The 25251-nt window shown below is 45.5% G+C and overlaps 1 protein-coding gene across 5 annotated transcripts in view; it reads right to left on the reverse strand.

The window, feature by feature from the left end:
- Positions 1 to 25251, reverse strand: part of tanc2b (tetratricopeptide repeat, ankyrin repeat and coiled-coil containing 2b) — a 172129-nt gene that overhangs the window by 124073 nt on the left and 22805 nt on the right. For all 5 annotated transcript variants that reach the window (XM_036521352.1, XM_036521361.1, XM_036521343.1 and 2 more), the window contains exons 2-3: positions 22441 to 22543; positions 208 to 275 (exon numbers count right to left, since the gene is read on the reverse strand). The gene's annotated coding sequence lies outside the window, so the exon portion shown is untranslated. The remainder of the gene's footprint in view (positions 1 to 207; positions 276 to 22440; positions 22544 to 25251) is intronic.

A 25251-nucleotide genomic window follows, 5' to 3' on the forward strand; every position in this document is an offset into this window, starting at 1 on the left:
ACTCAGAGAATTACTCAGGAAAGGGATACAAGCAGTAAGTTTGCAAGTAGAAGGGGATAGTTGACACTGTCGGCAGACACAGAAAGACGTGGTCAGCTTGTGTGAGGTGCCCTTCAGCTACAGTGCTTGGACCATCCTGGGACTGAAATGCCCACTACTGTACAGGGGCCCATGCGCTACAGAGCAGCGGGGGGCAGAGGGTCTTACCGTGGGTTCTGGGCTGGATGGCAGACTGCAGGGTGCTCTTCCTCTTCCCTCCATGCAACAGCAGTGGGCTGGAGAGACAGGCAGAGTAGACCGTTACTGCATTCGTTGACTACAGCTGTTGCTGTGTTGACTACAGACATTACTAAGCATGTCCCGCAATCCCACTGAAACTCCATTCCAAACATTCTCAGCCATGAGAACAGCCATGAGTGCAGAGGCCCTTAACAGAAACCACCAAAGTCAGCTTCACTGCTTCTAATCATGCCATGATGGACTTGCGTGGATTCAGATGATTTCAGTCCACGGCAATAAACGAAAACCCGACCTTGAGAATAATGGCACTGCAATGTATGAGCTGGAGAGCTTTAATTAAGAGCATTTAACCGTTCATGTATCCTGAAGTGCACACTCACTGGAGGGACAATATCGCATAGTTTCTGCTGGATCACAACCAGCTTATTAACTACAGCTAAATAAAATGTGAGGTACCTATAAGTGTAGCAGCCCTACACTTACATGATTATGCCACTTTCTCATGTTGCAGAAAGCCCTGTAGGTTGGAATTAACCTCATGACTTGTAGATAAGTGTGTGAGTAGTGTGATGTGTGCAAGGAAGTTAGCTGTTAAGTGTTTGTGGCAGCAGTAATCACATCCACATTCAAAGAAGCATATGCAGCCCTTTAACCCCAAAGTTTTTTTTCCGTGTCCCAGCGACTACGGAGCATAAAATTACAAATCCAACACACAGGCGGTGTGATGGGATTGCGTTTGCCGGCTCCCTTAAAGCATGTCCACTGCAGAGTGGTGGCTTGTGGCAGTGATCCTGTCACTGGCAAAACTCTCTTGCCTCCTTGTGACATTCGCTGCGACTATTCAGCAGTCTTGAAGTCTGTAACGGGCCGGGATTGTGGCAGACACAGAAGAAAGGGGACAGGAACAAGGCGTCAGCCTAACCGGGTCCGATAAAGTTCTCCTGTTACAGCTTCCCGGCGCAGACACTCTCTGACTGCATTAGCTCTGAAGCACCCCACTCCCACTCCAGCACTGGAAGCACTTACTTGGTAGTCGGCAATCACGGCCACTGTAAGCCTGCCGTTTCTACAGCTGCCAAGAAACATATCCATTCTCCCCTCTAATAGCTGAGGCTAGAGAGGCTCTCCAGAAGGCTTCCCTGGACCAGAACACGACTTGCATTTCCCTTTCTCGGGAATAAGGTGCTCTGAGAACATGAGGGAGCAAGGGAGCATGCATGTGTGTGGGTGTGTGTGTGTGTGTGCGTGTGTGTGTGTGTGTGTGCACGCACTGGCCATGTGAAAATCTATCTGTGCAGCTCATTAATCTAGCAGGCTTGACAGGAAAAATGACATGCAAGAAAAACAGTATGGATCCACCATTAATTGGTTCGATCAAGGCTTTAAATCTCCCAACACACACATCTGTTAATGCGCAACCGTCCTTCCCATGGGAGAGGACAGGGTTGTGTACACCACCCATCTATGCATGCAGAGCTAAGTACACTGTAGATCAGAGAATGCAGAATATGTAAGGAGCGAGCAAAATGCCAATTTAAATTAGGGCTGTGATTTTCCATTAATTTATTATTCAAATGTTCTGTGGCTCTCAAGATCGAGTAATCGAATAATCAAACTGTTTGCTTCTCTCCAAGGACAATATGAATCCCCAGCTCCTTCTGAATAAATGATGACTTACTGCAAAGATATTTTGCATTCTCTCACACTTTCAGGCAGGAAAGGTAGCAGCGGCAATGAATTTTATGTTATTTTATGTCTAGTTCTTAAGCTCTCTATCATGAATATTAATGAGGGAGAAAAATACTGTAGATGTGCTTCATGTATTGTTAATTAAGATTTTACTACTGATCCAAGTAATAGATTAGCGATTTCATGTTTGCGTATTTTCAAATGCTGAAACTTGAGGTAGGAGCACAAAAAACGTGCGGATCTGCTTAATTTCGTGTAAGCAAACCAAGACAAGAGAGAGGCTGCATACATTAAGGGAGGTGACATTTACGTTTGTTCTAGAATCTCTAAAACCACCTTAGCAGAAGGGTTTTTCTGCCATGCCCTAGCATTTACACCAAGCGCCTCTGGGTTCCCTTGCTCTTTCTGCTCAGTTACACTTATTAATCCGATATGATCTGGTGTGCCAAAACAGGTATTTTCTCCAAAAATAATAAAGCCCACACTAAAAACTCCTTCAAACAGCCTCCCCTTTTCTCCCCGTTTCCTAAAGGAGAGGTGGAAAAAAATTCACGATCCTTGCAAAGTGGCATCATTTCTGTGCGTCCATCTGACTTCAAACTCTGCGCTAACAATTTAAAGTATTAAAAACAGGAAGAGTAAAAAGGCTTTTAGAAACATCTGGCAGAGAACGGAACGGTGACGGGTGAAGCTGAGGCAAAGCATTCTGTGAAGCAGCCCGTCTTGACCATGACTGGCTGACACGTCTGCCTGGTTCTGGTCTCGTTTCCGTGGTGTCAAGTTTTCTAAGCCCGGGCCCGGGATTGGCATACGTCAAAACCGGGACCCCCACCCCCACCAGTTTGGATTGCGAGTGCTGTCAGGAAAGCAGCGGCTCCAGTCCGGAAGCTTCCAGAGAGAAGGGCGTCTCTGGCTGCGCTGGGGTCAGATGAAGCAGAGCGGGATGCAGATCAGCTGCGGTGGCTCTAAGGTTTCGCCCCGGAGCCCATCCGCAGGGGACCCTCTGACCTTGGATGCATCTATTTCTGAAACCAAAAGTCACGGCTGCGTGACTTCCGCATCCTCATAAGGGCGTCGGAATCCATCTGCCCTGGGATGCTGCCCTTGTGGGCACTGACCTATCAAATATTCAGGGGTTACGGTACACCGTGATGGAATTAGAACCAGGGAGAGAGAATACAAATCAATATGGTATCTGAGCAGCACAAAAGCAAGGAGAGACAAAGTGGTCTTTTATGTGTCAGAGAAATAATGCAATAATACACTACCACTATACTACTAGGTTACTTAGTATAAGCAAGTAAGATGTTACTTCACGACAGGTTTTGGTACTAATTGTACTCATGTTGCCATTCAGCAGAGGAGAACAAAGAATTAACAGTGGCCCTACTGTGATACTGGCTTTGGAAACAACAAAACTCCAACTGTTGCACCACACAGCTCTGAATCCTTTCCAGTTCTGCTTTACCCAGATTTTTTGAATAGTGTCTCTCGATTACAGAGCTTTTGAAGCACATGGAGTTTCTCCAGTTCATTGAAAGAGACTCAGGAAAGGCATAAGAGAGATGAATCAGTGAGACGTACACAATGAATTATGCATAGGCCTGGTGAGCTGTGTTACTTTTCAGATTCGCTCCTTGAAAAACTTCCAAGAGCAGTAATTCATCAGGATCCTTCTCATCTGCTCTTCTTTAATCTTCTCTGGGAAAGTTTCTGTTGGGTTTGTTGTTTTGTTTAATACCCTTCCTTAGCTTGTTAATAATGCCATGTTTAATCCTGAACAGTGAGGTAAAAATGAAGGCGACCAGCCTTTTTTAAGGTGCATGCTAACTGATAATTAGCCTTGCCTGCACTCCATCCCTTTTCTAGCTCCACAACAAATCCGAAGATGGTGTTATATATTCGCCATGTTTCTTCCGGCTCCCCCTCCAGATTGTTTTGTTCAGGCTTTGTTGCCTCTCTGTCAGTCAAAATCCTCTTGAAAACAACATGGCCTTAACTTAAGTCGCCTCTCCTTTTTACAGGGATTTGTCATGGAGATAATACAGCAGGTATGGATATAATCAGGCACACAAAGACTTTGCGAGCCGGGCAAGAGGAGTTAAGAGCTTGTGTGAGCGCATTTTCACTGACATTGGCTGTCAAGCAGAGAAATGTCAACCCTGCATCAATGCACACAAAGAGAACAGCCCCAACTGATGCACGCTCACTAAAAGAGTCCTCTGAAACAGAAATGTTCAGACGTTGCCACATTTGCCGAGGGCACATCTTTAATTCTCACATTATGATGTGATGACTGTTCCTTAGTTACAATGTGTAATGTCTGCCGATTTAAATTGAGTCCTGACTTAAATCAAGACCAAAAAAAGCTCCCAAAATATTATTTTGGTAGATAAGAGACTTGTTCACTCTCCACTGTTGAAAATCAACTGAAGATACTGTATAAGCTAATTAAAATTAAATATATGAAATATATATAAAACAAAGTAACCTACATTCAAGTGAGAACCATACAAACACCATATAAAGTAGTATCACAGATGAATCATGCACTTGTAAAGTAAAAATGAATTAAGACTCAATATGACACACCGCCTTCTGGATATCTAACATGCAGGTTTTTATATATTTCCCAATATCAGCCCTGCCACTTTTAATTAGACAGACCTTTCTCCATATTATCACAACTGCTGTTACTGCTGCATGTGTTGTAACAAGGGGGGGGGGGGGGGGGGGGGGGGCAGGATCTGAGCAGCATGTCACACATGATGTAATTTCAGAACTCAACCCGAGCTATCCAATCCTGCAATACGGAAGGGTTTATCTTCCTCTCGGAAGGCAGTCCTGTGACAAAAGATGGTTCTGCAGTGGCAGAGTGAGCGAGACGGGCCGAGTTAATCTCCCCTTCCAAGAATCGATTTCACTTATATCAACACCTTGTCAAGCCCGCGTTCGGCATCCGCTGCAGAAACTCCGGACCTGTGCAGGGCTGCTCGGCTCCCCTGAGCTGCGTTCCCTCATTTAACCATCCGCAGAGCCTGTGTATCAACAGCTAGAACAACACGATGTTCTGTTCCTTCCGCGCTCTTGTTTTCCTCTCTTTGAGGCTGTGCTCCACAGGGATCTGAGATCCAGCTCACGCCCAGTAATGTCAGAGATGAGCTTTCTGCGCATTTGTGTTCAAATTTGCACTTTTTTAAAATGATATGTAGCAACCTGAGTAACTGTTACAAATATAATAATCATGCTGTGCGCAGACACACTGAGCAAAACGGCAAAGGAATACTTTTCTGGCCACAGATGGAGTAAACTGGTGAAAACAAAATAAAGGTGCACATAAAAAGCAACAAACAACCCAAAGAAGACTCCAGAACACTTAAACGCGCAGTGAAGTGCACCTCTGACCAGATGACCGTGCTGTGTTTACTTAAATGAAGTTTCCAGTGTTTAAACACTCAACTAACATTGATTATAGTGGAAGCTCACCAGCAGAAACAAATGGCCTCTTTTGCAGTCTGCTACAGTGTAATTCCTGACATTCTGCATAAAGAAGTACATGATAGAATGCCACTTAAATCAATTTTTTCGCTTGTACACAGCTGTGCTTTGATAAAGTAAAACCCCAGCAATTTTTCTACAAACAAGGACAGGATATCCTGTAGGAAGGCTTTTTCAACAGGCTGAAGGAACGACACAATCGGCAAAACAAATAGAGACTGTACAAATCTGGCTGCACGGGAGACGCTAACAGGCAGGTAAACGCAGTAGCTGCGAGAATGCAATCGCTGTGAAAACACTTGCACACGAGCACTTTACTGAATATGGCCGCGTGTGTGAACCTGAACTTTGGATGGCCTTCCAGAGAGTAACACCGGAGAAAATGGGTGGCAAATTGGCAATTATTCAGGCATCAAACCCGCTCCATCTAAAAGGCTGACCTGCTTTCCTCTCTGCCAAAGCGGCCGCCCCACAGGATCATTCAAATGAATGTCAGCTGCTTTTGAAGGGGGAACAGAACCTAAGCACTGAGAAGCACCTCGACATCAATTTTTAAAAAGGCTAAACAGGGAATTTCTCCCTCTGATTATGTCACGTCCATTTAAGCACCACGAGAAGAGAACGGGGTTCTCCGAAAAGCTCCACAGATGAACGTCGGTCCCTGGGGTCAGAGTCGGTGAAACTGTGCCACCCAGTAATAATCTACATCAGTCTGGGGGCCGCCGAAAACAAATATCTCAATTACTCCTTCTTTTAGTGAGTCTGTCGCTCCAATTCCCATCAGACTGCACCGACAACTTCTACCGATGGAAGGTGAGGGTGGGCCCTGAGAAGACGGACCTGGTTGGGCTGATAACCCTTCCTGGGCTGCAACCACTCGGCGCCACAGCCAATCGTGTCAATGAACACCTTTCTGATCGCCTGCGCGCTTGTCTCTGTCAGTCACAGCTGCCGCGTCGGGTGCTGGGAGCTCTCACTCGTGTGTGGCGAGGAGGCGGCAGTGAGACCCTCTGGAGGACACGGCCTCTGGAGGTCAAACTCCCTCTCGCCGTCACGGCAGCCCCCGCACAGCACAACAAACAGAAGACAGGAGGCCAGCAGTGAGCTGTGAGCCAGGTTCGAAACACCAATTCTCAGTATCTTTGTTGCATCAAATCCTGTAATAACCAGGAGGCACGGACCTGGTGTGTCGCCATGTCAACAACGACTGTGAAGGAAGGGAGATTCAATTGTCACTTTGAGACTGAAGTTAATTGCTTTTTGTTCATGTGCGGTATGTTAGGAGACAGCCAGCTTCACCTGCAACGGCGAGTTCAGAATCTGCGGATGAAACAAGAGGCTGAGAGAAACCTGCTGTGTGTTTGTTTCATACCAAACATACCATATGTTTCATACCAAAATGATCAGCTTCTGATGCTAATGTCCCACAGCCATGGGTACCAAGTGTCCTTGGCCTAAGGACATCAGACAGGCAAGCATGTCTGTTTGAAGAAACAACCATGGCTGATCTTAGAATCCCTCTAAGGAACACACCTTAGCCCAGTGGGAGGGCCACGCATAACCATGTGTAGCGGCAAGGAGATGTGATCTCACATAAAAAGAGCTGTCGTTGCTCTTGCCACACTGAGAGGGTTAGAGGGACGGACTCTGTCTCCTGCCCAGGGGGGCTGCAGGGCCCCGCTGATAGCAGGCTAAATGCGTGGAAACTGAACAAAAAGCTCGGGCTCTGATGCCCTCTTCAGACGGTCCCTGTCAGCATCGCCAGCCTCTACGGATGAGACAGAGGGAGGGGTAGAGAGAGGAGAGAGAAAGAAGGAGAGAGACAGAGGGAGCAACAGGGAGAGAGAGAGAGAATATGAAGGGGGAGGGACAGAACTAGTGAGTAGGGGTAGGGAGAGAGAGCAACGGGGGTGTGGGGAGACAACCGATAGCAATCAGCAGCGCACTGACACATAAAAGCAGGGCGATGCAAGTGCACAGGCAGCTTTACACCAATCACTCTTCAGCGAGTCACGGATTTGAACTGATGAACCACACAGGCGCATAGCCTCTGCAATAAAAATGTTAAAAACCTTTCAGACACAGAGATTCCACCTCCACCCACCCCTGAAAAACAGTACATTGTCGCTCCACCGAGGCTGAGCTATGTACCCGGCAGCTGAATGCCTTTCCTTTCCTCCTCTCCTTCCCTAATACAAGCCAGAGGCTCTTGAGTTTTCTTCCCAGTCACTCCCTGCATGATTGGGCAGGAGGACCCCTACGTGTCATAGTCACTGGGAGTCAGAGGTCCAGAGCTACATTCGGCCTGAGCGATTTGCCAGGGAGGCCGGTCCTTTCTGCAGTGAAACAATGGTGGTGCTGTCAGTCATGTCTGGATTTAGTGTGAGGTTTTATCATGTCTTCTCTCCCCTGCTCTGCCCTGTCTGTGTAAGGCTGTTCACTGCTCTCTGCTTAAAACTGGGGGCTGGTTACAGCAAACCTAGGGTGCTGGTTTCTTTTATGCCTCCTGTCCTGCTCTCTCTGGGCTTCTGTGGTGATGGGGAGCTCGGGCTTCCTTGCAGAACATCTTGCCTAGTGACCTTGCCTTGCCTAGTGACTGGCAAAGAAAGACACCATGAAGCCTGCCGCTTCCCCTCCTGGTGTTCTCCCCGTCCATCAACGTGACCTGCGAAAGCTGGCCTTCGCTGGCTGTGCCTCTCTTCTCTCCCTCAGAGTCCCTGTGACTAAACAAATAGGACCATTTATAGATAAATAGATTATCTATTGTTTTTGCCTCAGTTTCCCTTCTGTCTTATCTCCGTGCTCATCACATGGTGGATGATAAAAAGGTCAACTCCATTCCCTCTGAGGCACGCCGAACGGCAGGCTACGGATATTGGAAAGACTTGCGTTTCTTCCCCTCACCAGCATCCGCAAATCTGCAAGACACTGGAAGCCAGGCAGAGACTGCAATAAAAGGGCTTTGCACTTTGGCATTCTTAGACGAAATGGCTGAGATAAGGGCTACTTTATTCAACTTAGTTGCGAATGGCACAGGGGGGTTGTTTCACAAAGGTAGCGTGGAAGGGAAAAGAAAATCCCAATTCGCTTCAGTTATCCTGTTCGAATTAATGTGATTACCCATGGCGGATCATTTATTTTCACAAAGACTGTTTATGATTAATACGATTCAAGGTTCACTCAGTGTTACTGCACTAATTTCCATCCCTTTCCTGCTAACTCTTTATGTTGCCATGGCAATCCTTTTCCTCCTTCATGGGCTGAAGACAAGACAGTCGATCGATTCAAGAGAAACAAATGGCTTTGCTTAGCCTGCAAATTTCTCACAGTTGCTACCAGCAGTCTAACTTGTTACAAACAACGCATGTACTATCCACATTTGTATTAATCAAGAAATGTTTTTTAACACGCTTTCTATGCCTTTAGAATCGTTGGGAAGAAGTAGTTGATTCTGATGTTGGAAACTGTCAGTTTAATCATGTTAAAATAAATCTGAAGCACCTCATCATGGTATTAAAATTAAAATTAATTTCAATCAATACTGAATTACGAATCTAAATTTTGGAACCTCTTTTTAATGTGAACCCTCAACAGAAGCCTGAAAGCTAGCCTACTAAAGAACAGGTTTGACAAGCAGCAGTAAGTTGCTATGGAAATGAACCTGGCACATTACTGTAGCTTGGTTTGTGAAACCAAAAAAGCAAGACTTTTAAAATGGAGCCTGGAAGTCTGGAAATTGTCCTGTAGCGAGTGCTTAACTTAACTAATGACTTAACCTTTGCACAATAACCCCCCAGTCCAAAAGCATGTCTGCCTTGAGGCAGGACACACAATGCTCTACAGTGATGGGGGAGCTCTGGGCCAGCACACTTTCCACCCAGACACATACATACACACACACACACACACACAAACATATACATACATACACAAGTGCACACAAGCATATACACACACACACTCACACACAAGCACTCACCCAGCAAGAGGTCATTTTCAACACAGCATTCGCACAGAGCGGACCAGGAGTAAAACAAGTTTACATGTGTATACCCGATTGTACTTTATGATCACAGCTCTGTTTTGTTCATTCTTCCTGTGGTTTCGGAGGTGAGCAGAAACAGACGACAGCTTGGTACAGCAATAGCTGGCTCCCTGGCTCCCTGCGTGGAGCAGGCCCCGGACCCTATGAATACCCATGCAACAGTGCAGTAGTAAAAAATCCCATACTGATGTCTTTCCAGATGCCCAGGTAGGAAACTTAGCTTCAGCAGCTTCAGTCTTACATCAACACACTCATATACCAACATGTATCTTGGCGCACAACACATGTAATGTCTCAATATTTATCTCTTAAAAAAGAGATGGAAAAGCAATGGAAATGAGAGTACTGTAACGAAATCCTTCAAAGTTTCAGGACAAGCAAGCAGCAAACGCTGTGCCCCTTTTCTCATTTCCACATTAATACTGCCAACAACCCAGGCTAACAGACGACCGTGACCTACACCTGCGAGGTGAGCAGTGTTCTTTCTATCAAAAAATTGCTTAGCACAGTGTGTCTTAGTAATGCTGTCTTAGTAAGTGCTCACTGAGCCTGCGACCTACTGGTTCATCCATCAACACACAACTGGATTGTTACCTTTTTAAACTGAGCACCCCCGTGTCCACCCCTGTGTGTGGGTGCGTGTGACAGCGGGCGCAGGCAGAATTCTCCTGGTGAGGGTGCAGAAGTGGGGACAGGAGGAGAGAGAGCGCGCTCTCAGGGGGGAAGGCTGTTCCTGCCACGCTTGACTCTACCATGCATCCTGGATTATTAATCGGGGCCACAGCTAATAGGAACCCACCAAACGCGGCCCATCAGGAAGCGCAAACAACTGCTTCGGGACGACCACAGCGAAGAGCGAGGGGGTTGGCTCTCTCTGGGCAGCTGCCAGAAAGGGGACACAATCTCAGATGGCGCCGACCCCCCCCCCTCCCCAGCCCAACTGCAAGGTTACCTGCAAAACAGCTGGGGGGGACCTCCTCAGCAGGGCAGGGGGACGTTCTAGCACAAAGATTCAGAGGGAGTCACTGCCTGGGAGCAGCAGAAACAAATAGCCATTCTCTCCCCTTCGCAAACTCACACACACTCTGCCCTCCATTAAGCACAGTCTGCAGTTTTCAGGAAATGAAGGATGGAAAGAAAACAACCTGTCGACTGGATGCTGGGAGGATCAGACTCTTTGGCTGATTTTGCCAAAGCATTTTGCGAGGGGAAGAGAAACTATTTCTCCTCTCTTCTTCTCACAGTTGTTTTTCTTCAGTTGCACCACAGCAGTTTTAATTGGCTCCTTTACATATCAACTGCCTGCCACTAAATGCGCTGACTCTACTCCGGTAGATGCTTCTCTCCATCTAAAGCGAGGTGGGGGAGGGCAGCAAGGGTGTTTAATGAAGGAGCAAACTGAAGACTAATATTGACACTGGATCTTTTCTTTTCACAGTCTCGCAGAACGGAAGGCCATATTCATGACAGTTAACATGCAGCAAGACCGCTCCGCACAAATTAAGTTCAAATTTACATATTCATTAACATGGGGAAGTAACATAATTAGAAGAAAGGAAGTGGACAGCCATGTCTGAGCATGTTATACATTCTTGACAGTTTTGTGGCACCTTTGCCATCTCAGCAACAAAACAGCCTCAGAGCCAGTGTATTAGCGGCAGAGTGATTTCAGATCTTGAGAAGCACTGTAATTAGCAGCTTATGACCATTTGAGGCTGGTAACTGGAAAACAAACACGTAAATTGAAACCAAAGACAAGAGCCCTCGCTTTCATCCTATTTTCACAGGTCTATATAAAGCCTTTACAGAGAAATTCACAAAAAAAAAAAAAAAAAAAAACAACCTACACACTTCATGGAAATGACTCCTATACCAATCCGCACTCATCCCCCACAAGCATTCCCCTGACTACTCCAGGGAGGGGAATGAGAGATGCATGGGGGAGTGTTTCTATTTCTGGCGCTATCTGGAGTTGGACAGGATCGAAATGCAGCTCAAGTGATTTGATGCACTTCAGGTCTAACCAGTACAGGCTCTCAAGTGAGCAATCAAGAAGAATCTGCATCTGCACATACTTACATAAGAAATGTAAGCCATACCACCTGTGTTCGTGGTGCAGTAAACACAAACGAGTACAACCTGGAGTGGATCAGAGGCCAGAGGGGGATTCCCACTTTGTCCGTGGTGGATTCTTTTTCTCTACCGAACCGCAACTCAACCGTACCACAGCTTGACCAAACCTCAGCTCGACCGGACCGCAGCTCAACCAGTCTGCAGCTCGACTGGACAGCAGCTCAATCAGACCACAGCTCGACCGGACCGCAGCTCAACTGGATCGCAGATCGACTGGACCGCAGCTCGACTAGAATGCAGCTTGACGAGACCGCAGCTCAACCGCACCGCAGCTCGACTGGATTTGCCACCAGGCTGCACCACCGCCGAAGTGCTGTGTCCGTCTCTTGCTCCTCGAGTCTTGGGAAAAGGAATCGACTCAACCAAATAACAGCGCCAGTTGCCACGTCTTTGCTGGCTGCATGCTGGGGTAGACATGAAAAGCCACTCTGACTCTTTCATGTGCTGCTTTGATTAATTCTGGCTGAGCAAATTATTCTTCAGACGAGATGCCACAGCTGCTTCCCAACCACGCAGCCTACTGAAGCAACGGCCAACTTGATGCCCCCCGTACAGGCTGGCCTCAGAGCCCCTGTCCTCTAATGTTTTAACGAGCGGGACAACAGTCGAGTATGATGAGCCTGGCTTGCTTTGTGCTGCAAATTGGCAGACACTGAAAAACTAAAACTTTCTCTTGCGTTCTCGGAAACAGAGAATTCACACAGAGGAGAACTCTCCAGCACATCAAAGCTGAATCAAGCTGGTTCCTCAATACAGCTCATTTGGCGGTTAGTCATTTAATCCGTCTTATCCCTGGCAAACGCTCCACTTACACCATACAGCCGACCGTGCATATGTCTTATGCCTCACCGACCAGATTTCTAGTCTCATCTCAACAGCCATGAGTCTGGCAAGAACTGCGCCCAGTACATTAGAGTCAGTCTTTTCTGAAGTGATGTGATTTCCTTCTGCTCTCTAAAATCTGTTCATTTTCCTTCAGTGTGGTAACATATCTGTTCACCAGAGTACATAACTGACAGAGCCAGAGTGTCTTTGCTCGGATGAAGATGAAGTCACCTTTTTTCAGGACTCAAAATCACAAGGTGACCCTGGAAGGAGGTGAGGGGTCGTGATATCTAAAGGGATCTGTGAGGGGCATCACATTAAAAGGGTAGGCATCAATGTCTGGCATTAGCCCAAAGCCTCATTAAATTGTTAAAACACCTAATTTCTCTCAACACCATTTGGCCCTCTGATTCACTGAGTGTCTTTGTAAAGCACAGGATTAATCATCACGCATAACTAGAGCGGTTAGATATGATTAACTTGAAATATTGTAGTTTTCTACACCTGCTCTGTGGCCTTCTGATCAGACACGCCAAACACCGTTTATGGCTTACCAAGACTGCGTACGTGTACCGAGAGCAGGCCCGACAAAGTCGTCCCCGGTCTTCATACCGGGCAGAGCGTGACTGAGGAGGAGTCATCGCCCGTCGCCAATACCAGGAGTTTTGAACAGCTGCCTTCACCCAAATACCGCACTGAGCAGCAACAGCTTGCTGACGCCACTCCACTAATCAGTTACAATTAAACAGTAGCAGAGGGCCTGTAACTGCTGTGACTGAGAGGGCTGAGAAAATGCCTGGACTTGTGGGCGAGGCGTGTTGACCTCAGCCTCAGCTGGTGCAGACCGCGGGACACTCTGTGCTAGAGGAGGCTCTCACTGCACTGTGACCTGACCCACTCCAAGTCATTCAGCAATGCTGGGACAGCTAATAATACATTGCTTGCATCAGGTTGTCTTCGTCACCACAGCCGATTTTAGAGGCTTCAGTTCTGTAAAACTCATTTGGGTGCCATTTTGACTCTTCTGTGGGAACGCTCCAGAGCAACACTGGCTATAAGGGGGTTAACCTATCAGGACATTTCACCTTGGGTCACAACAGAGTTGACTGAAACAGCTCTTCGATAGCTCTTACACAGCTGTGCTGAGATTCTGCCAACTACAATCTCCATTTTGTATTAAACCGAACTGTAGAGGAGGCAGCAATGTCTCCTAAAAACCTGTATTTAGCACTTGGTTCCTCCCCTTGCCAGGACAGCACTTCTTTAAGCATCACTAACAGCAAATTAAGTCGATTACATTCCTTTATGGCTGTACAATGTAAAAAACCTCTCCTTTTTTCACAGATAACGTTGAGCTGGGATTTACCTCAGCGGCAACGACTTACACTTCCTTCTACACAGGAGTGCGGGAGGAAGACAAGGCAAATTCAATAACAAAACCATTACTTCATAAATTAATTAAAACAGTCTGGCCTAAATTCCAAGGGGATTGGGGTAAAATACCCTTTAAAATGGCCTTTGAAATGTATTCTGCAGTACAGTGTATATAAAGTATACACAACAGGCAAAAGACTGCATTTCCTCCTCATTAGGTGACAGGGCCAAGTTAAGCATGCCATTACCATCCAAGGAAAAAGAGAGACAAAGTCATTGAGGCCTCTGTGGGTGATGGATTACAGAAGAGGAAACTACAGAACGATGAGGCCCCGATTAACAGAGCAATCTGCTTTATTATCTTTCTGTGGTACACAGCTGACGCACACTTCTTCTAACGGGCCCATCTGTAGCCCACGTTGTTCTGAGTAACACACCACTAATGCGAGACAGTGGATGGACCGCTTTTAGAAATACTAGGAACTGGAGTATGACCTCATCCTCATACAGGGCCTCAGACAGGGCTGAAAATGATGACAAATAAATCAAGAAGCAAGGACCAATCAGAACTGCTCTTAACAACTCAACTTTTTTGTGAATGAAGTCTGACAAATCAACGCACCATTTCAGATGCACTTCACCAAGGACAACAGCCTGCTTTCTGATCTCACTCAAAAGACCTTAAGCAGCTGACAACAGCGACTGTCGTCATCATCATCGTCGTCTACACCAATGTTACCATCACCATCACCTCGCAGCTGCAAATTCTGCCACGTGGGGAAGCGCAGATGGGGAGGGCGGCAGTGGAAGTCAGTTTAACCCATCTATGGTGATGTTCCACCTGCTTCTTTACCCAACAGGCGTCACCCACACTGCGGAAGTGCATCTTCTCTGGCAAACCTCTCGTTCAAAGAGCAGAGTAGAAGGCTCTCGAAGAATGTGGGAGGATGAGCTGCAGTTTGTGATTGGAAATGCAGCGCTCTAAAACAAGGAGCTCCCAGGGATTAGAGCAGGGCCACTCTTAGCGATATCACAGTGATAGGGACAGACAAGGAAAGGGCAGTTAGAGCAGCACTGCAGTTGGACCACAGAGGCAGAGATGATTAGAGCTAGACCGCTCTTGGATTACAGCAATAGAGACAGATAGGAAAAGGGCAGTTAGAGCAGGACAGCTCTAGGACTGCAGCAACAGAGACAGATAGGAAAAGGGCAGTTAGAGCAGGACAGCTCTAGGACCGCAGCAATAGAGACAGATAGGAAAAGGGCAGTTAGAGCAGGACTGCTCTAGGACCGCAGAAATAGGGGTGGACAGGGAAAGGGCAGGTGGTGGGAGGCGGGTGTGCCTACAGACACTGTCACACTGCCATCCTACTCCCTGGAGGGCAGAGAGACTCAGCCATTCCATCAGCCCCTCAGTCACTGTGTAGCCTGACAGGTCCATACCACAGGCCACACAGAGAGGACAAACCCTTCAAAAGCAATCTTCCTCTCATGGCCTGGTGGATGCCAACAGGAACATTCTCAGCATTTGTGTGTGTTTGTGTTTGTGTGTGTGTGTGTGTGTGCATGTGTGCACCTAGTGTGCATTTGTTTGAGTGTGTGTGAGCATGTGTGTGCGTACATGCATGTGCATATGTGCGCACCTTTGCGTATGTGTTCGTATGTGTCCGCATGTGTACCTGTGTGTATGTGTGTGTGTGTATGTGTATGTGTGCGCGCACACGCTTGTGTTTGTGTGTGTATGTGTGTGTGCCTGCTCTTGATTTGTGAACTTGACAACAGCTCTCCTTTATTTTGAGGGCTAATGTATAAATGGGAGCATGAAAAAGCCCATAATTTCAAACCCACTTTCAGATAAAGAGCCGTCTGTAATCTCAGCCCAAGACAGGCCAGCACCCGCTCCAGATTTGACTTTGCTTCATACCCACACCCAAACAAATATGGGCGGCTGTATATAAAATGCGCTCATTGTTGACGCTTTCAGATGTCTAACCCTGACCATGAGAACAGCATGGTATGTAATTACCAAGACAAAAAATGCTTTCAGTGTACAAAAACAGCAAGCTACTGACACGTACTAAGTACTTATTCTCTAGAAGTCAGAACAAACCCTTGCAAAAACAGGTTTGCCATTAACATTATTGATCTCAAAATAAATCAAAATTATGCTACAGTCTGGGTCACCTCCAACAAACTCGATAACCACTGTCCCAAAGAAAACCTAATTTATAGGATTGCTTTGTAGTAAATTCTTTTCTTTTGTAGCCATGCCCAATTTCTGTATGTTTAAATGAGGTTAGACGGCACAGACCTTAATGTCTGTTAGGAGCCAGGTCTATAAGAAACCCCATAAAGGCCATAACTTTCTGTGCTTTATTGGTATGGAATATGTCAACCTAGAACTTGCTGGATGGAATACTTGCCATCCCAGTAGTGCACTTCCTGCCTCCCTCCATTGTGCAGTTTGTTCAGTAATGGCTGAATCTCAGAGGAAGAAAGAGTCCGTGTCAACGGTCAGCAGCCATTTTGTCAGACAATAGCTGGTGTCAGCTCTTTGCAGCAGGGGATGCGATGCATTGAGGAGTCGTTGGCCCCTTTATCTTCAAGGAGCCACGGGGTTTAAAGGGCCTTCCTCTCCAGTTCATCTGCGCTTGGTGTGTCTCAGGATGAGCCTTGTGTGTGTGTAACCCCTGCTACTCAACACAGCCCCTGCACCCAGCAACACTGAACCTAACTCAGACCAATAACACCAACATAACAAACAGCCAAACTCCTCATTCTATCTAACAGTATATCCTGTCACCCACCTGCCAATAATTAGAGGAACATGTCATTAAAATGGCATGTGTGCATGTCACTAAAATTGGCTAACAAGGCCAGTTGCCAGTCAGGCCAGGTGCCACTATTATGTTCTGTGTGAGGAGAGAAAGGGCTGTGTCACCACTGTGTCAGTTTCAGCAGAGGCTCCAGTGAGACCAGGTGGAAGAATGCAGCTTTACTCTCTGCCCCAGGCCTAAGTAAGAGCAAGCCTCTGTTCACTCAAAGCTGAGGGGCCCGCAACAGCACATTCAGAGAGCACTCATCCAGCTCTTATAAATTACAGCCAGCAGTCAGTTTTAAAAGCACAAAAGATACATAAATGCAACCAGCTTTAAAGTAAAGGTAATAACTCTAAGCTGCCAGTGAAGTGTAAGTACTCTAAACATTAAATAACATAAGCTGCCATTTCTGTCATAATGCATTCTGCGTGTACGTTTTGGCCACAGCACGAGCGACGCCTTTAGCGGGGTAAAGGTGTGCAAATGCTGCCAAACTCAGGATGCAGGCTGTGCTCTTTTGCAATGCGTAAATGTGCAGATGGAAGGTGCAGGACGCTCCCTTGCTTTGCTGTGCAAATGAAACCTTTACGTGAACCACCACCTATCGATCGGTCAGGAAAACGCCAAAGTGGCTGCCTCCCCATGAAGACCAGACATGATGGCAATATTAAGCGATTATCAGCATCACATGACAGCATCCTGAAGATTTAATGGATTCAATTGATAATGTTAAAAGGAATTAACAATATTGCTGCTGCTTTGTTGACATCAGAATTACTGGGGCAGCAAATGTTGAATATTTTCACATCATATTATTGTATGAATTATGGAACTGGTTGCTGGAGGAACTATTCGGATTCCTGCCACTGCTCTTTGTGAGGATCATCATCCACTGCGAAACACCTAGACAGCCTCATTGGCCTCCTTTAAATAACGAGATTCGGTCCCACTCGTGTGTGCATTTTCCTGAGATACACCTGCTTAAGGTTACTGCTGTGCCTCTCCATGTCAGCGGGTTTGCAACCCTGTGATCTTAAAAATAGCCCATCATTTTGTTGTCAGAACAGCGTCTGAACAATGAAAGATATCTGCCCAGACTAGCAGCAGGCCTGCCTCTCTAATTCAGAGTGACAGCTTGTTCCTGCAACAAAATCTCAGATATGAGACCAGATGCAGCCAGTTCTGGAGTGTGAGCTTCAAGCAGCTCTCTGTCGGTCAGACTCATCTCGGGTTCATCAGGGAGCAGATGATATCTGAGGAGTAATGGGCATTCGGACACAGGCATAATTAAACAGGCAGGGATTCCAAATAATGACTGAATGTAGCCTAATTACCCACTGTTTTCAAAGTATCAGTCCCAATGCCTTAAAACACACAGAATTATCTTTTCTCCTGTGAAAACGCTTTATGAAAAAAGCCAGTTCTCAAGTCAAGGGTAAAATTCACAGTGGCTTCAAACTGGCTCTATTGTGGTAGCTGTTATTCATGTAGTTACAGTGTCAGTATGTGCAGTCTCCACCTATACAAAGGGCCTAGTTTTGTTATCAAAGACTGCACATTGTTATTCAGTGATAACATTTTCTTACGTACTATACTCTGTACATAGGATTGCGTATGTAATATGTGTATGTATCTCAGACGCAACATACTTTGTATACATTGTATACCCCGTGATCTGTACTGTCACCTGTACTGTCATTACAATTCCTTCTTGTGTGCATAGCAACATTCATTCACGCTCTAAGAAAGCTACCAAAATGTCTGAATGTTAATACATTCTGGCAGAATTCTTACACTGCCATGGAGATTTGACCAAACATCCCTTAAACATATACAGAGCATATACAGAGAATATGTGTCTGTGTGACAAGGAAAGACAGAGAAAGAGAGATGGGAGCAGGGGGTGCACTATCACACACACCAAGATGCAACTGTCCTGCTGAGGATACCCATCTCCACATTTCGCATAAAGGTCACTTTGTCTCACCCCAATCAGAGGAAACCACAATGATGCAATCACAACAGAGTGTAAACAGAAGTTAAATTAAACTATGTACATTAGCTGTTTTAACAGTGTTTAGCCAAGTAGCTAAACTGTTTTACAAGAGACAAAAGCAGTCAACTTTACAACCTTCTTCTCTTCATTTTTTGTTATTGACTTTACTATTACAATATGTAGAAATTGTAAAATTATACTAAAAATCAGATATTAGTTATTAAAAGGAAATGTTTTAGGTCAAGTGACAGACAGCAATTTTCAAAAAGGCTGGTTATCTGATGTACTGGAACTTAGTCTGCTGGACAGACAAAGAAACATCGTAAGTCTTTCCCCACAAAGAGGTCAAGGGGCCGTGTTCCCTACAATTAACGCCCCACACCACCCACCCCTTAATACGATGATCAAAGCCAGTAATCTCATAATCTCTCAGCAGGCCCCTGTTGTTGTTGTGGTCATTAACGTTACTGCCACTGGATGTCCTCTTGCCCATTCAAAGGCCTTGTGCTGTAAACATCTCAGCTCACGAAACCACATTGGCTCCATTTCACAGCCAAACAACAATTTCATGGCTGGAGAATCACAGAATAATTAGATAGCCCCCGAGCAGACACATCGATCAAAGTGGCTCTCAGAAATAAGACAATGTTTTGATGAGTAAATGCTTGAGGCCCCCACTCTCAAAACCAGGCAATATAAAAAACCTATATGTGCTACGCTGCTGGCATGACCCATTTACTGTGCTGCTATGCACAACTTCAAAATCATATTTCAAAGATCTATTTTCCACCCAATAAAACAGTAAAAAAGCCACACCCACAGGGTGTCCTCAACTTCTGCATTTTTAGGGCGATTAGAGAAGCACATTAAATAAAATCTAACTGACTGTTACTATCACCAATGTTAAAGATTTCCAAAACTTTGGTAATTGTACAAAACTGAAACAAATGGATGGAATTCACCCAGCATTTGTTCTGGTGAGAGGCCTAGAGGCATTTCCCATGTCCCACTGCCATATTGCCCTCATGGCCTCTCATGTACCGTTCAGGTGGAAAAAAGGCGTGACTATTAATCTGTTGTCCTCAAAATCCAAGACATGGTTTCAAAGCTCAATCACAGTTTCTAACATACAAATAATCCATTCAAATCAGGTTATTCTGACAAGCGGTCAGCTCACTCAAAGCAGATGGCTGGTTTTGTTGAAAAGTGAAAACCCAAAAATCAAGGAATCATATCCTAACCGTGCTTTGTGCAAGCCCTTTTTCATGCATTTAAGCCACAAAGACTAAATAATGCTGCCATGTCGCTTTCCAATTTCATTGAGCTGTTGGGAACTGGAATCTGTTTCAGCAGTCTGCAATTACAATTTACCCTTGGACCTTTTAAATTAATTCACACACTGTGGACTGTGTTTACGCTAAGGTCGATTTGAACAGCTACCTATTTTTTCCCAACACACATATGCGTTTTGACAGCAACAAATCAAGCTACACGTGTAACATGATGAATGACCATGGACATGCAGTTCCAAGGCCCCTCCTAGTGAATGCTGTTCAGCATAATGACAATCGGTAGTAGTACTACATGTTTACTGGCCCCCGGGGTTAGATCTGTGGAGGGTCAGGAAGGGAGGCACCAAGTTGCCGCAATGGGGGTCAATGACAGGGTCATACTCTCCACTGCGTGAAAGACAGCTTTCTGTGCAGGGCCTACAGTTATACGACAATTATATTCATTCATTGCAGCAATGCAATGTGTTTTTTTCCAATGACTAAAAAGGACATTTCAGTTCATGTTTGGTGCAGAAAGCTACTCCTTGTCAAGGTGTAGCTTTTCATTCAGTTCATTTAGAATGAACACAATGACTGCAAAGTTCACAGGTGACACATGCTGCAAAAATACTGACCCAACCTGAATTTTTGCAATGGTTTCAAAACCGTAATGCGTTTCACAGTATCACTTGAGCATCTCCTGCCAAGGGGTTTATGTACAAGGAACTGGTTCCCATTTCAAGCCATCTCTTAGAACAGAGGAAACAGAGTTGTCTGGAATGGAGTGCATGTCAACTTCAGAGCAGGTTATTGTATTATATTATCCCACCACTGCCCCCACAGGATCTCAAATTTCCCAAGAATGGAGCCAGACCTCTGCAGCGTTACTGCAAGTCCTGACCTGAGTAGCATGCTTGTGCAATACAGTGGATAGAGGTCCCTTTAAGAGGATTCATGCTGCGACCACAAGATCCAGTCACCTCAGTCCCAAACCCCTCTATTTACTGGATCAATTCTTTGCAAGGTAACGTTGGAAAACTGAGATGATGCCCTGCTCAGTCTGCCACAATACAACTGTAATGACACATGGTAAGTGGCACATGCAATAACACACGGCTTGCAAACAATGGAATATAGGCAGGGAGTCCAACTACTATCTCATCAGAGCCAGTTCACTATAAGAAAAGCCCTTCAAACTCAGTCAGACATGCAGCACAATGCCTTTTGTTGCCGATCCCCTGGGGAATATGGAGCCACAGCCACATTATTCTAACCCAAGATTGTGTTACATTGCACAGTACAAGCAGGTCGGCACTCTCCTGCTGAACGTTATAATCTGATGAAAGGGGCACAAATGGAATACATCCTGAAGATTCAGGGGATATCCAAAGGTGCCAAGTATACCTGGCTGATATGTGGAGTGCAGAAATATAAAAGCAACAAGTTTTTGTAGCAGGAGAGGCTATTCTGTATCTCACCTGCTCCAAAACCTGTTGTTTTTGAATGTCTACACTCCGCAAATCAGCCACCAACCACTGTGCTTATTAAGGAGGAAATCACTGGATGGAGACCTCTGCTGTAAATAAGAGACCAAACCAGCTGTGCTTGGCTGGGCTTAGGATACTTTCACAAAGCCCTACAGCAATTGATTACTCTCGTTTGTGGTCACCATACCAACACTGCTCCTAATGCAAAACCTTGGCCAATCTGACCCATTTCATTCCTACCACTCTACTGAGGAGGTGAGTTTACTAAGAATTCTGTAGCAAGTGCTGTCTGCACAGAAAGTAGTCTCATAGTAGGTCTCAGTGTTACATTTGTGTGACCTTCCTATCAACCCACTGCAAAAAGCAGATGCAGCTAGCTACTTAACAACCACACTTCCACATTCTGAGTGGCTTTTGCTCTCGCCTTTCATTTCCTTTTATGATTCTGAGAGGGAAAAAATGGTTTGTTGTGGAAAAATATTAACTGAACTGAACTGAAACAATTTTCTGAAATAACAACATTGACATTCACTGGATCAATAGTTTTAAAAAAGGAACCAAGGAATTTGTAATAATGCACCACTTAAACTACAGTTTATGATAATTAGCTAACACTCACTGTCTTCACGATCTTCCAGAGTTGTGATGTGATCTAGCAATTCTGCCCTTGCCAGCACATGGTTCAAAGGGTGTATGAAGCAGGATTTTGACTACACTAAATCCATTTTTTTTGTTTTGGCATTCCCCATTTGTCAACAGTATAACAGATCTACCTTCAATGCACTGACTGCCTTCAACAGAAAGTGTAGCTTTTTTAAATAATTTTGAGCAGCTTTTGTGCATTTTGGGAACTGTAGCTCAATATGCAGACTATATCATGTGGCTCTTGGGCACCAAAGGAGTTGCTTTTAAACGTTCACACCTTTTTTGCACCTAGCTGACTATTCAGAGGGCAACAGGCTAACAGTTGAACACAAAACATGAAAGGTTTAATCTGCCATGAACTCAAAGGCCTATGGGCACTTCTTCACCTTTGTTCTAGACCGGAGACAGCTGGACTCACCATGGGTGGGCAGCTGGAGGGCCTCACAGGGGCAAAGCTCTGCGTTCCTTTCTGGTGGGCCGCAGCCCCGAGCCCATTCCTGGGTGCTGAATGCAGCAGCTCTCTGCAGAGGCAAACAAACAGAGGGGTTCAAACATAAAAAGCATGCAGGCAAATAAACTCCAGGGCTCTGGGCAGGCAGGCCAATGCTATATGCAATGAGGCTCCTCACTGCTCCTCAACTCACTCACCAGGGGAAAGGGGGGGGGGAGTGTAGGACCACTGCCAAGGCTAGAGTACAAAAAACATCAAACAAAGAAAGCAACTGGGGTGAAGGAGTCATCTGTCAAGATCGTTTTTCCTGCCCTGGCTGGGATTCAGGGGGATTTTTTTCGTTGTTACTGCTGCCAGTGCACCTTGACCTGAGTGGCGCTGGACCGCTGCCAAACATTCCCAGCGAGAGGGGACAGCAGGACGTGCTTCAGCCCAGCTCTTGCGCCGGGACGAGCCCAGCAGATACCCCACCGTGACAGCGGTGCACGGCCCGCTCCTGGCACAGAGCCTCACCGACATAACGGACGATTGCCGAAGTGAGACAGATCAGATCTGGTGGCCAACTAAACGGATGGGGCTCTGTGAGCTACTGTGCCATTCACTTTACAGTCATGGATGTTGATGCATCGGCTCCATCTTCCTGACTTCTCTTGGGCAACCCTATGGCTGCCTTGGAACTGGATTACAAGATGGGGCTTCAGAGGCGGTGCAGAACAGAAATCAAAACCATGCCTACCAAATTAGATCTGTGCAGGGAAGTGACAGAAAATAAATCTGGGATGTCAACCAAATGTAAATTGTGTTATATGAGAAATAACTGGCGGGTTTTTAATGAAGGGTAGCGGTTCCCTTTGTTAACTCATATGTGAATGATCTGAGGCATTTAGCTGATGGTTGCACACTAGTTAAACCATATAAAAACACACACACACACACACACACACACACACACAGAATTGGGTATCAGGGGATGTTGTGGTGGCTGTTAAAATGCTTTTGCAGTTTTGTACAGCCATTTCCCCATTTCCACACCCAGCTGGGGGTAGTGGAGTTAGAAGAGGGTACACTCCAGCCCAAAAGCTCCTGCAAGGAGTGAAAATAGGAATTCCAGGCCCTATTAGCCTATTAGGCTTTTCAGGTCTGTTTCTATTTATGCTCCAAGAACCAAGGACAACTTGAGGTTACGCTAGTTCTTGTGGATATGTGTAAGTGTAAAGGCTTTGGGGTTTTATCAGGTTTGGAGCAGGCAGCTTCTACAATAGCCAGGCCCAGCACATGTGCTTCACATAGGAAAAGAAACCCCATTTCTCTATGCAGATAAAAACAATGAGGTCTCCCGAGATCTCTCTCAGCTGGAGTCAAAGACCAAGTGTACTGAAAACACAGAGTCCTTTGAGAATCAGAGAAAAATGCACTATGAAATTAAAATCAAATACCCTGGCTTCTTTCATTTTCAATTATTTCAGTGGGGGCAACAGCAAAAAAAAAACTCTCATTTTGTGGATATTCCACTGGAATGCAACAGCATATATATACCACAGTTTCACCCATTGTTCTTCGGGCCCCTGCGTGTTGGGCCTTATTCGTGGTTTTCACATTGGATATGTTGCAAATGATACTACAAACACAGCAAAATGCAGAGCTTTCTTTATTATTTTACAAAAACCATAGGCTACCTGAGCTGCTACAATAATTGGTGTATGAACTAAGAGCAGCCTTTTCTACAGACTGACTGAAAACAGAAGCACATGTAAACAAAGAAGAGTACTGTTAATGACATCGGTCTAGCTAGTGCTGTGATCCCACTGTCATTCTCTACAACTTTCCTTTGTATATTTTTCATTTGTTTCCAGTAACTGCAACACATTCTTCACAAGACAAACACTTCAACTGATTATATTTCTAGTGACACATTTCAGTCATTCCTACTGAGAGACTTGTGAGACTGAGAGACTTGTGTGCAAAGACTTGTGACATCTATCATATTACATAATAGCTAGTTACAGATCCTGCATCAAGTGTGGCACTATTGTTTCAAGTAATCCCATATCTGCTTATTTAGCTCCTTTATAGTTAATGTAAAAAACTGAACCAATATTTTCCATCACATTTTACTATAGTATCCATTAGTACAGGATTTTTTTTCATTTGGACTGTCAATTTCATTCTTAATGTGACTTGACCTGGATCTAAAAGCACTATATTTAGAATAACTGAGAACAGAGCTCTAATCTTGAGGTCCAGTTTAACAAAGATACTGTTTGTGCTGGAGGCAATCTGAATCCTTTTCAAAACAGAGCAAAGCCAACTACAGTTGTCACAAAGAGAGCAAGCATGGCCTCATTAGACTCAGTCTTCATCAATCCAAAGACCAAAATCAAGCCTTTCCAGAAGGATATTGGCAGGTGGCTTCAGCAGCAGTGCCTCCATACAGGCACTGACCAGAGTTCATCCGCAATGATTTTTACCGCTTGTCTGAGCTAACCCAGCCAGCTGGACACCTCAGATCTACCACACGTTTGATCGGCGGTGAAGAGATCGGGGTCTACAGGTAGAGGAAAACAAACAACAAGCAAAGCAGATAAGAGGCTAGAGGCTGGAGAAGACAGGACTGACGTGTGTCACAAACTCAGAAATCTGTATTCAGCCCCTCATGTAGGTGCTTCACAGTCGTCTGAGGCCAGTGTGCCTTCAAATGCCTGATCAGCCTTAGAAGTGAACTAAGCAGATGCAAGAGGAAAGCACCCCAAGCTACTGTGGGGCTTACATTAAATACAC

Source organism: Megalops cyprinoides, chromosome 1 (genome assembly GCF_013368585.1).
Source record: "Megalops cyprinoides isolate fMegCyp1 chromosome 1, fMegCyp1.pri, whole genome shotgun sequence".
Classification (NCBI taxonomy): Eukaryota; Metazoa; Chordata; class Actinopteri; order Elopiformes; family Megalopidae; genus Megalops; species Megalops cyprinoides.